Genomic DNA, 10,016 nt, shown 5'->3' on the forward strand with positions numbered 1-10,016 from the left:
GCAAGCTGGTACTGGTAATTGAACTCGTGTGTGTGAGTTAAACTATTTGCTTCCGCTACTTTACAAGACTTGGTTTGTAATAACAATAACTCTGATGTGTTGTAATCTATCTACAAACTATTTATGAAATGTTGTAACATGTGAGATGTTATGTTGAATTACTGTGATCTTGGTTGTATGCAAGTTGGTTTGAAATCCTTCGTGGTTTTAGTTGACTACCGGGTTTATATGGGCTCAAGTGCGAGAATTTGATCGTTTCGGTGATTGTTTTTGTACTTGTGCTCTTATAAATTGGTCGGTTCTGTTACAGCTAGCATCAGAGCTAGATTCAACACTAAATATGTCATACGGGTATTTAAATTGGTCGGTTGTTTTATATCAATCTTGATCGTGCATAGCATGCGGTTAAGGCATGTATGATCTTGAGTAGATCTATTGGCTAGCGAAAACTATTCCATGGCCTGTTATCACGGCCTGTGTGATTCTGCCTCACACCCCACTATTAGCACCGTGGAGTGGGGATCGTTATTTGGTAGATCTATCCCTAAGAGGGCATGACCTTAACTATGCATTATGCGTGAATCGGCTGTTTTAGCCGATATCGAGCGCTTTCATGAATAGTTCACATTACGAGATATTTGAAGTAGTGATAGGTTGAAAGATGTGTTAGCCCCATGATCTTATTATTATATTACGGCCTGCATGATTCTGCCCCATGCCCCACTGATATTAGTAATAAGTTAGGGTCATTGAGTCTATTGTTGTTTCTTTGGCCTGCATGATTCTACCTCATGCCCCACTAGTCATAGTGATAGATGAGATCTAATATGTTCATTAGATTTATCTTTATTAAATGGTTGAATGATGATGAGCTGTTTCTTTTATATAAAATAGGTTCGGTTACTTGCAGTCATTGGCTTAGTATAAACTAATTATTGTTGACATCTTATTGCCATTGACCAATGTTTGTCTAAATAATGATATTAATCCTGAACAAAAACCAATCCTTCTTACCCAACCACATGAGCTTTAATTGATTTATTCTTATGAATATGCTAGAATCGACTATCTAGTCAATCTCCTTTCATATCGGCTCTCAGAGCCGCACATTCGGGACTGTCTAGCAACATCGGCATGTTCCGCCCTAAATTACTGATAAACTTTCTCTCCTTGTTAATTGTAGGGTCAAATTGACTGGCATGTCTCAGGAGGAGTGCGTAGGATCGACCATACCTACGCTAAAGCTAGGTGGATCTCCATCTCCATCGAGCGGACCCTTCCGGCTTGCTCGTGTCCCTCGGCACGGGACAAAATTTCTGTGTCGACACACGTTTCTGGTATGCCTAGTGGGACACCACAATCATCATGGCGGTTCACAACGACAATGACATCCTTATGGTACATTATGAAGATCTACCTGATGGAGATAAAGATGTCATCGACAAAGCTACAGAAGAATTTCAGAGCAAATGTTTGTTGTCCTACACCAAAACACATGACAACACAATTGTTCAGAAATTTCCACTACCAAGAGTTCTATTATACAGGCAGACAGATACAGCTGAAGCTGAAGACAGGCATTTCTTTATGGAAGTTGTAGACAAATATGTTCGTGATGCCATATCAAGCCATAATGAAGCTTTCTTGGACACATTCTACAACGCCATGAAAGAGGTGATTCATGGATTTCTAGTTGGTCAAAGTGGGTTGGTCTATTACAACATTCTAGATCTGTTGACCCAAGGGACTAATCAAGTTAGTACCAGCCATCAAGAAGCAGCACCAGCTGGTAATGGTGATGTCCATACAGTTCAGGGTTTATCTGAAGAAGCTCAAAGTACTACTATGAATCAGATACAGTATAATCCTAGACCGTTAGTACAACATGTGCAACAGTCGCCGAGGTAAGGTCAGAACCAGGTGATCAATTTTGGCACATCAAGCCACATACCGTCGTCAGCTCAAAAATAGCACCATCAATTCAAAGGATCCGTAGAGATATAGATCCTGATGTCTACAATCAGAGACTTCAAGTAGCAAGCCAGCAAAGGATCCAGCAGATAGAGATTCCACAAGGGTATCACTATGGCACAGATTATAACACCCTTCACATGATTCCAAATCCAGGGTATCAAGGCACACGTGATTTCAATCCACAGAGGGGTCAGCAAGTACAAAGGAATCCAAATTCACATGCTGATGAGTTGTTGCTAAAGGTGACCAAGATGATGAATAATCAGTTCGGTCTGAAGCCAAAAGGGCTGACCTTCTCGTACAAATGCCCATATCTAGAATGGTATGATTTGGTCGCTCTTCCCACAAATTATAGGCTCCTAGAGTTCGCTAAGTTCACTGGACAAGATAGTACAAGCACGATAGAACATGTCAGTTGATATCTTACGCAATTGGGCAAGGCATCAGTTGAGGATGCCCATCGAGTTTGTTTATTCTCCTTGTCCCTATTAGGGCCAGCCTTCACTTGGATTTCATCATTGCCAGTCAACTCCATTACCAACTGGGCTGACCTCAAGAAGAAATTTCATACATATTTTTATATTGGGACTAGAGAAAAGAAGATTACCGATCTGACAACTATAAGGCAGAAGACTAACGAATCGGGCACTGGGTTTCTTCAGAGGTTCCAAGAAACTTGGAACTTATGCTTCTCCTTAAACTTGGCTGATGATCAACTAGCTGCTTTAGCTGTTTAAGGAATGCTACCAATGTGGAAAGAGAAACTGCTGGCCAATGTGGAAAGAGAAACTATAGGGAAAATAATTTGATAACTTGAGTCAATTGGCTCAACAAGTGGCAACGCTCAATAGCCAATTCTAGAGTATGCGCAGAGATACCCGATTCCAGAAGAGTACCACAGTGGCTGAAGCTTATAATCCATACTCAGTCGATGACGGATATGAAGATGAAGAAGAAGAGGTTGCTGCGGCTGAATGAAATTGGGGCAAAAAGACAGTAATGGTGCCAAATCCTTGGGGAAGAGGAGTCGAGGAGAGCTATGACTTTGACATCACAAAATCAGACAAGCTCTTTGTTTTCTTGCTTGAGAAGGGTAGATCAAGTTGCTCGATAATCATGTTATGTTGCCCCCTGATCAGTTGAAGAATAAGAAGTTCTGCAAGTTCCATAACGCTACTTCTCATTCCACAAATGAATGCAGGATTTTCCGGCAGCATATACAGAGGGCTATTCAGCAAGGGAGGCTCAAATTTGATATGCCTCAGGAAATGAAAGTTGATGATAACCCTTTTCCAAGAGATCAAAACATGGTTGATGCCAGACTGCTCAAAGGAAAGACTAAGGTCCTAACATCAACCAAATCAATATAAGCTAGAACAGTCGATCCCAAGATGCAAATATCAGCTAACGAGTATAGAGATATTAGAAGACATCTCACTAAGCAAAAGAGCCGATATGAGCAGGGGGAAATGTCAAAAGATGGGGCGACAAAGCCGCGAGTTACATCTTGGATCCTGTTGAGTAAGTGGCAGCGGCAGAAGGAAAATGATTATCAGCGTTGGTTAAAAGGTCAAGAATACTAGTGTCAATTGGAAAAGGAGAGGTATGAAAGGAAACAAGCCGAATCACATTTGAATTGTCCTTTCTTCATACATTGTTGGAATGAAGGTTTGAAGTTGCCTACTAGACATGACTATCCAGAATGCAGCAATCAATATTGGGAGTTTAGGCAATCTCAAACCAACCGTCGGTCTATCCATGCTCAAGATGTATATCATCATAATAACATGGATCGGCACTTAAAAATGGAAGTGTTCATAATTGGCTGGGAAAAAGAGTTGTTGACCAAGACTGGACTGATTATGAAGAAGAAGGCAATGAGAGAAAATATGTTTGGTAGAAAGTCCAATGGTGTCCAGGAGATTTGACAAGAAGCCAGAAGAGAAGGGTGCAATGCCTAAGGAATAAAGAGTTGGAACAGGCTCAGGCATCCGGTAAACCTCAAGTATGGCGTACTAAGCAAACAGCCGATAGAAAGCAACCGTCGGCTAATATCCAAATGGCTTTTCTGTTGCCATCAGAATTCAGAGCTCCGGCAGATCAAGAAGTTTATTTAGATTTTGTTGAATCGGAGTATAAGGAGATAGTTGCCAAATTGATGGTTGTACAACAAGTAATATTTGATAAGCCAGTCAAGCATCGGCACTTAAAAGCTTTATATATGAAAGGTTTTGTTGATGGGAAGCCGGTGAACAAGATGTTGGTGGACAGAGGTGCTTCTGTCAATCTTATGCCTTACACCACTTTTCGTAAACTTGGCAAAGGACCATGAGATCTGATGGAGACTAACATGATGCTTAGGGATTTTGGAGGTAATGCATCTAAGACCCAGGGGGCAATAAATGTTGAATTAACAATCGGGAGTAAAACTCTGCTTACCACATTCTTCGTCATCGATGGAAAAGGGTTGTACAGTTTGCTCCTTGGTCATGATTGGATTCATGTGAACTGTTGTGTACCATCAACCATGCATCAATGTTTGATTCAATGAGATGGAGATGATGTCGAACTGGTTTGCGCTGATGAGTCTGTGAGCATCGCAACAGCCGATCCGGTCTTCTGGGAACTAGGAGACTTCAAATGCTTTTCTGGCAAGTTATGGGAAGGAGGCTTCATCAAGATCAGTAATGAAAGCCAACAGCAGATGCAAGCGATCGGCTCTAGGAGTTTGTTTAATGAATAGTCACGGTTTCACGTCGGCCATTGGAATAAAGAAAAATAAGCATTAGTTGTGAGTATGGGTTTAGGCCGATGTATGAATGCTAAATAGAATCCTAAGTGCGGATCAGAATTGATGGATTTCTTAAACGAAGTTTTGTTGCACTTAATGAGATGCTTGCTCTAGATCGATCGATCGATTAACCTTTGGTATGAAAAGTTCTGCAGCAAAAAATATTTAAAGGGATGTTATCCTAACATTTGATCAATACTCGATAGCCGATTCGTTTAGTCGTCGGCTCTAGTGGCCGGTACCAGAAGGGTATCACCTCTAGTTCAAAAAAATGAAGAAACTTAAAAGACATGAAAGCCGATACGATATGTATCGCCTCTAGAGCAAAGAATAAAAACAAAAATAGTCATACACAAGGGCATTGAACTGAGACACATTCATAAAACAATAGGAGTCTTTGTTCATTGGATTACCCTAAGTACAAACTAATCGAAGACCTTGTTCACTACATCTTGAGCGGATGTAATGTCCACAACGGCCTCTACGGCAACGATGAATTCTTCGAGTAGGTCCTTATGTCCCTCAAGGTCGTCGCCAATCGGGAAGCTAGCCTCCATGGCGTGTAGGTCATACCCGGTCTGGACTTGCACCGCGGTTAGCGCCATCGATGCGCCGTGACAAACGCCATGGACGGTGATCTCCTAAGCATGGGCCAGGATATCTTGGAGGCGAGCATTGATGAGGGAACCCCGAGCGTTGATAGCATCTACGACCATGTTCGCCGCCAGTTGGAGACTCCAACTGCATTGTCTGGGCTGGCGATCACAGAAAACTATCAAGACAAAGACAATGGAAACCAGAATAAAAGCATTCATGGAACTCATCTTACCTACCACCGTAGCATCAGACTCAGCCAGCCGCACTCGAACGACACTAGCCTCCTCCTCAGCCGCATTAAGAGACGCTTGGAAGACCTCTAGACGGATCTCAAGCTAGTTGTTTTTCCAAATCGCTTCAAAATAGCGGTCCTCGGCTGCCCTCCATTCTCAGAAGAAGTGCCGAGCATCGTCGCCATTATACGAGTTAGAAGAATCCGACAATGAGGCTGGCATAGAAGATACAGCGTTAGAGGGCTTGCCGGCCCTAGGGAGGAGACAAAGACTATCATTTAAGTTGAACCTATAGGTGAGTCAGAACAGATCATCATCATGAATAGAGGATGTTAATCTTACCTCATGCGTTAGAGGCGCTGGCTCATCGGCATGTTCTCCTCCGGGACTTCGCTACGTGTTTGCTGCGGTTCTCCTTGCTAGCCATGAAATTGATCGAGTCTATAGGAAGAGAGAAAGGCCGCTATAGAGTTCAATGAGGGTGGAGAAAAGCAAAGAAACAGGAACGATTGCAAGTGTGGATGTGTTCAAGGCCGGAGCCCTTGGCCTGTATTTGAAGCCACGGAACGAAGGGGTGGGCGCCTCGGGTCGTGCAAAAGACAACCACAATTAATAGGAGGTGAAATGTCACCTCACTAATACCAAAGAGAATACGGTGCCGGATGACTAAGGATAGAAGATCGAAGGACTCTCTTAATAAAGGCCGTGTTTTCAGACCTAAATAGGATTAAGACCAAGAGTCTGGAATCAGCTATTTTCAAAATCAGTTCTTTAGCCGGAACAAAGGAAAACACAGTAAGACAATGGAAAGTGAAGTTGTCATTGATTCTATGCAAAGACATATGTTGATATACGAATTACGAGTCTGGAACATCCTAGATCGCTCTCAACACTTCTAGCCAAATAGCATCAGCTTCTGTGATCTGTTGTTTGTCTTCTTCGGCTGATCTAGGAATGCTCTTAAGGCTACTTTGGATGGCTCTACCTTCTCTGACTTTGGCCAATGATTCCTGTTTCTTTTGTTGAATAGCATCAGGTATTTGAGCTAGGATGGACTTATGATGATCAATGTCAATAAGACTCTGGAGAAGGCTAGGGATTGATTACCCTTGAGGGCCAAGAGCAAAAGGGCCAAATGATTTGTCAGCTGAAGTCTACAAGAATCTTGTGATGGATAACTTAGAAGACTTGAGTTGCCTTTGGCTGCATGCTCTTGAAAAACATTGAAGCCCATAAACTAAGGATTGCAAAATATTACAATTAAAAGGTCAAGAATGAGCAATTTTTAGAAAGAGATTTGGTCTAGAGAGTAAAATTGCCGATCGGGTCAAAGGACAGCAAGTTCGGCAAATGGTCACCTAGTTGGGAAGGACCTTATTAGATCAAGCATTGTGCGCCTGGTAATACTAATATTTTGGAAACACTGAAAAGAGAAGAAGAATTCGGCAGAGCAATCAAATGGGGAATATTTAAAGGAATATTACCCTAGCGTTTGGATTAATACTTGACAACCAATTTGCTCGGTTGTCGGCTCTAATAGCCAATACCAGAAGGGTATCGCCTCTAGTGCGAAAATAAACCCAAAGGGGTAAAAGCCGGTATGATGTGTATCACCCGCAGGAGCAAAGCAAACATGGACAAAGTGATGCATATAGTATAAAGTACGAAACAAAAGAAAAAATCACTCAAAACGGAGAAATTGTTTGCTAATATCACCTATTACAAACTATGGGCCAGAAACACTTTGGCTACTATATCATCAGCCTGGGAGATAAAGGCTATGGAGTTAGCAGCACTGAAGAAATCCTCAATCAGGCATTCATAATCCCCAGGGTGCGCCACGGCTGGAAAACCATGGGGAAGGAACCAAAGTTCGTGGCCAGAATGGGCTTGCGCAGAAGCCAACGCCATGGCGGCACCATGGCGAACGCCATGCAAAGTGACCTCCCTAACATGGTTCGGGATGTCGTGTAGGCAAACCACCAGGATGATGCCTCTGCTATTGATGAATCCCGCCGCGTGCTCCGTAGCCAATCGGAGGATCTCTGGCTGGGCAGACAAATCTAAAAAGATTCAAAGGGGAGATGATCAAAATCTTGAGGATGACATTGAAAGGAAGCGAAGGTTATGACAGATGTCTCACCCGTGATTTTGGCCTCGGCCTTGGCCAACCTATCCTCCACCAAATCGGCCTCAGAAGGTGATCGACATCGAACCATGGCCAGAGCTGATTCTGCGAGGGAGAGACATTCAGCGATACCCTGGCCATGCCGATCAATCAAGGCAAGCAGAACGTCATTGTCAATCCACCTCCTTTGATAAAAAGGGACCTGGCGATGAGCTGTTAACGAAGAGGACCCTAAAGGCCAAACAGGGTCGGCCCTATCCCCCGAGGCAGTGGGGGCATCACGAGTGGTACCCTCCTGACGATGAAGGCTCTGATGCGATGATGCAGGTCCATTGAGGGCCTCCTTAATAAACCTCTTGCTGTTCTCCATGATATCAAACCTACAAAAAAGTAGGAACTATACTAAGGACGTGGAAGGTTTGAGATGAAGCAAGTTGTTTTTCGATCCCCAGCCATGACCTATATATATATAGCCCGGGAAGGAGAGGAGATAGATTTCACCGGGGGTGTGAAATTGAAATCAGATATGGAAATGGATCGATGCTCCAGAAATTCAGGGGACAGATAATGAGGAGATAATAGATTTGGACTTATTGCTTCCCCAAGTTATAGAATATTGTGGGATGGATACAAAAGATTTACATTGACCAACAATAAGCCCACCAAGGTTTCTTTGGATTGAAGGGAGTTTGAATCCGCACAGGGCCGAAAGTTATCATAAAACGAGCCACATCGGCCCGTTAATAAAATTATGACAAAGAAGGGGAAAAGCCACCTGCCCAACAGATGCCTAGCTGATTTCTCGGTGACTAGGAAACCGCTAGAAAGAAGCTTGTGGCTTTCTCGATGGGCATTTGATTAAGCAAACAAGGCGAAGGTGTCCACACATTTTAGCCCTTGCAAACACTAGAACAGCTCTACGAGCATGGAGAGAAGACCCAGGTGATATCACAAGGATTCTTCTAACCACAGTAGCTGATTCTTTTGCTCGACAAGGTGCTAAGATGAGCGACACAATCACCCTATGCACAAGAATTCTTCTAACCGCTCAAGATCTTCATAGCAAAAAGATAAACCATGGAGGGTTTGGCAGAGTTAGGAACACTTGAAGAGGCAGACAGAAGAGAAGCATGGCTAAATTGTTGAGTTGCTCTCGCTAGGGTCGGATAGACATTTTATAACCATCCTTGAAAGATAAATCCAAGTGCCCATGAAGCAATGATGCTCTCGTAAAAGTTTTGAAGCATGGGCCCATGAGCTGACATAGGCGGCGACAAATAGTAGACCCCAGATCAAGATTCTCTACCCTATCGAGGGTACAGATATGATAATTTTGGAATAAAATTACTCTTATCCCAAAATTGGGGGGCATGTGTTTACACCAAAATTTGGAAGAAGAGTCGCTTGGACTCAAAAGCTTCCAAGATCATGTCATCAAGGAATCAATTGCGTGTAGATTGGAACTAGCTAATTTGAATGCAACACTAGAATCGGCTTTCTTCAAGTAGCGCCGGCAGATAATGACAAAGGCTACGATCGGCGCCGGGACAAATCATGCTGGACTCTACAAAAAGGGAAAGATAAGAGTCCATGTCATCTTAAATTAGGAATCTTTTCTCTAGGGCCAAAGATTGTGATGAGTCATGCTTAGATAGGAGTCATGCGTAGGTCCTGGGTATAAATATCAAACCCTAGCTATTGTAAAAAAAGACAATCAATCAAATACAAGTTATTTACTTTTTTTGGCTCCGGCCACCCCTTAGGAGTAGGAGTAGAGTAGATCTCAGCAAGTTCTTTAGCAAGTATGGTTGCATCGACCCGGCTGACCTCCACTGCTTGTCTGTAAGTACCATCATGGCTTATACCTCTGTTCGTACGGCTGCATCGATCCGGTCGACCTCCACTATGACTCTGGTATAAGTTAGTTATCGATTCTTGTCTAGTTTAAGTAAGGCTACATCAATCTGGTCAACCTCTATTGCTCAAACTAGATTAAGGTCAAGTTATCGGATCTATCTAAGGGTGGCATTCCTTTGGATAGATTTATTAAGTTACCGATATTGCTTATTGCTTCCATTGTTTGTTTAATTACAGCAATATCACTTTGCCCGATTGGGATTGATCTAGATCGGCCTTATATCTTGTTTAACCCATCGTTTGCTAATCTAAGCTGATCTAATCTGCACTTTAAACAATGAGTTATGTTTTATCGGCTATTTTATATCAATCTTGATCGTGCATAGCGTGCGGTTAAGGCATGTCTGATCTTGAGTAGATCTATTAGCTAGCAAAA

This window comes from Miscanthus floridulus, chromosome 15 (genome assembly GCF_019320115.1).
Source record: "Miscanthus floridulus cultivar M001 chromosome 15, ASM1932011v1, whole genome shotgun sequence".
Taxonomy (NCBI): domain Eukaryota; kingdom Viridiplantae; phylum Streptophyta; class Magnoliopsida; order Poales; family Poaceae; genus Miscanthus; species Miscanthus floridulus.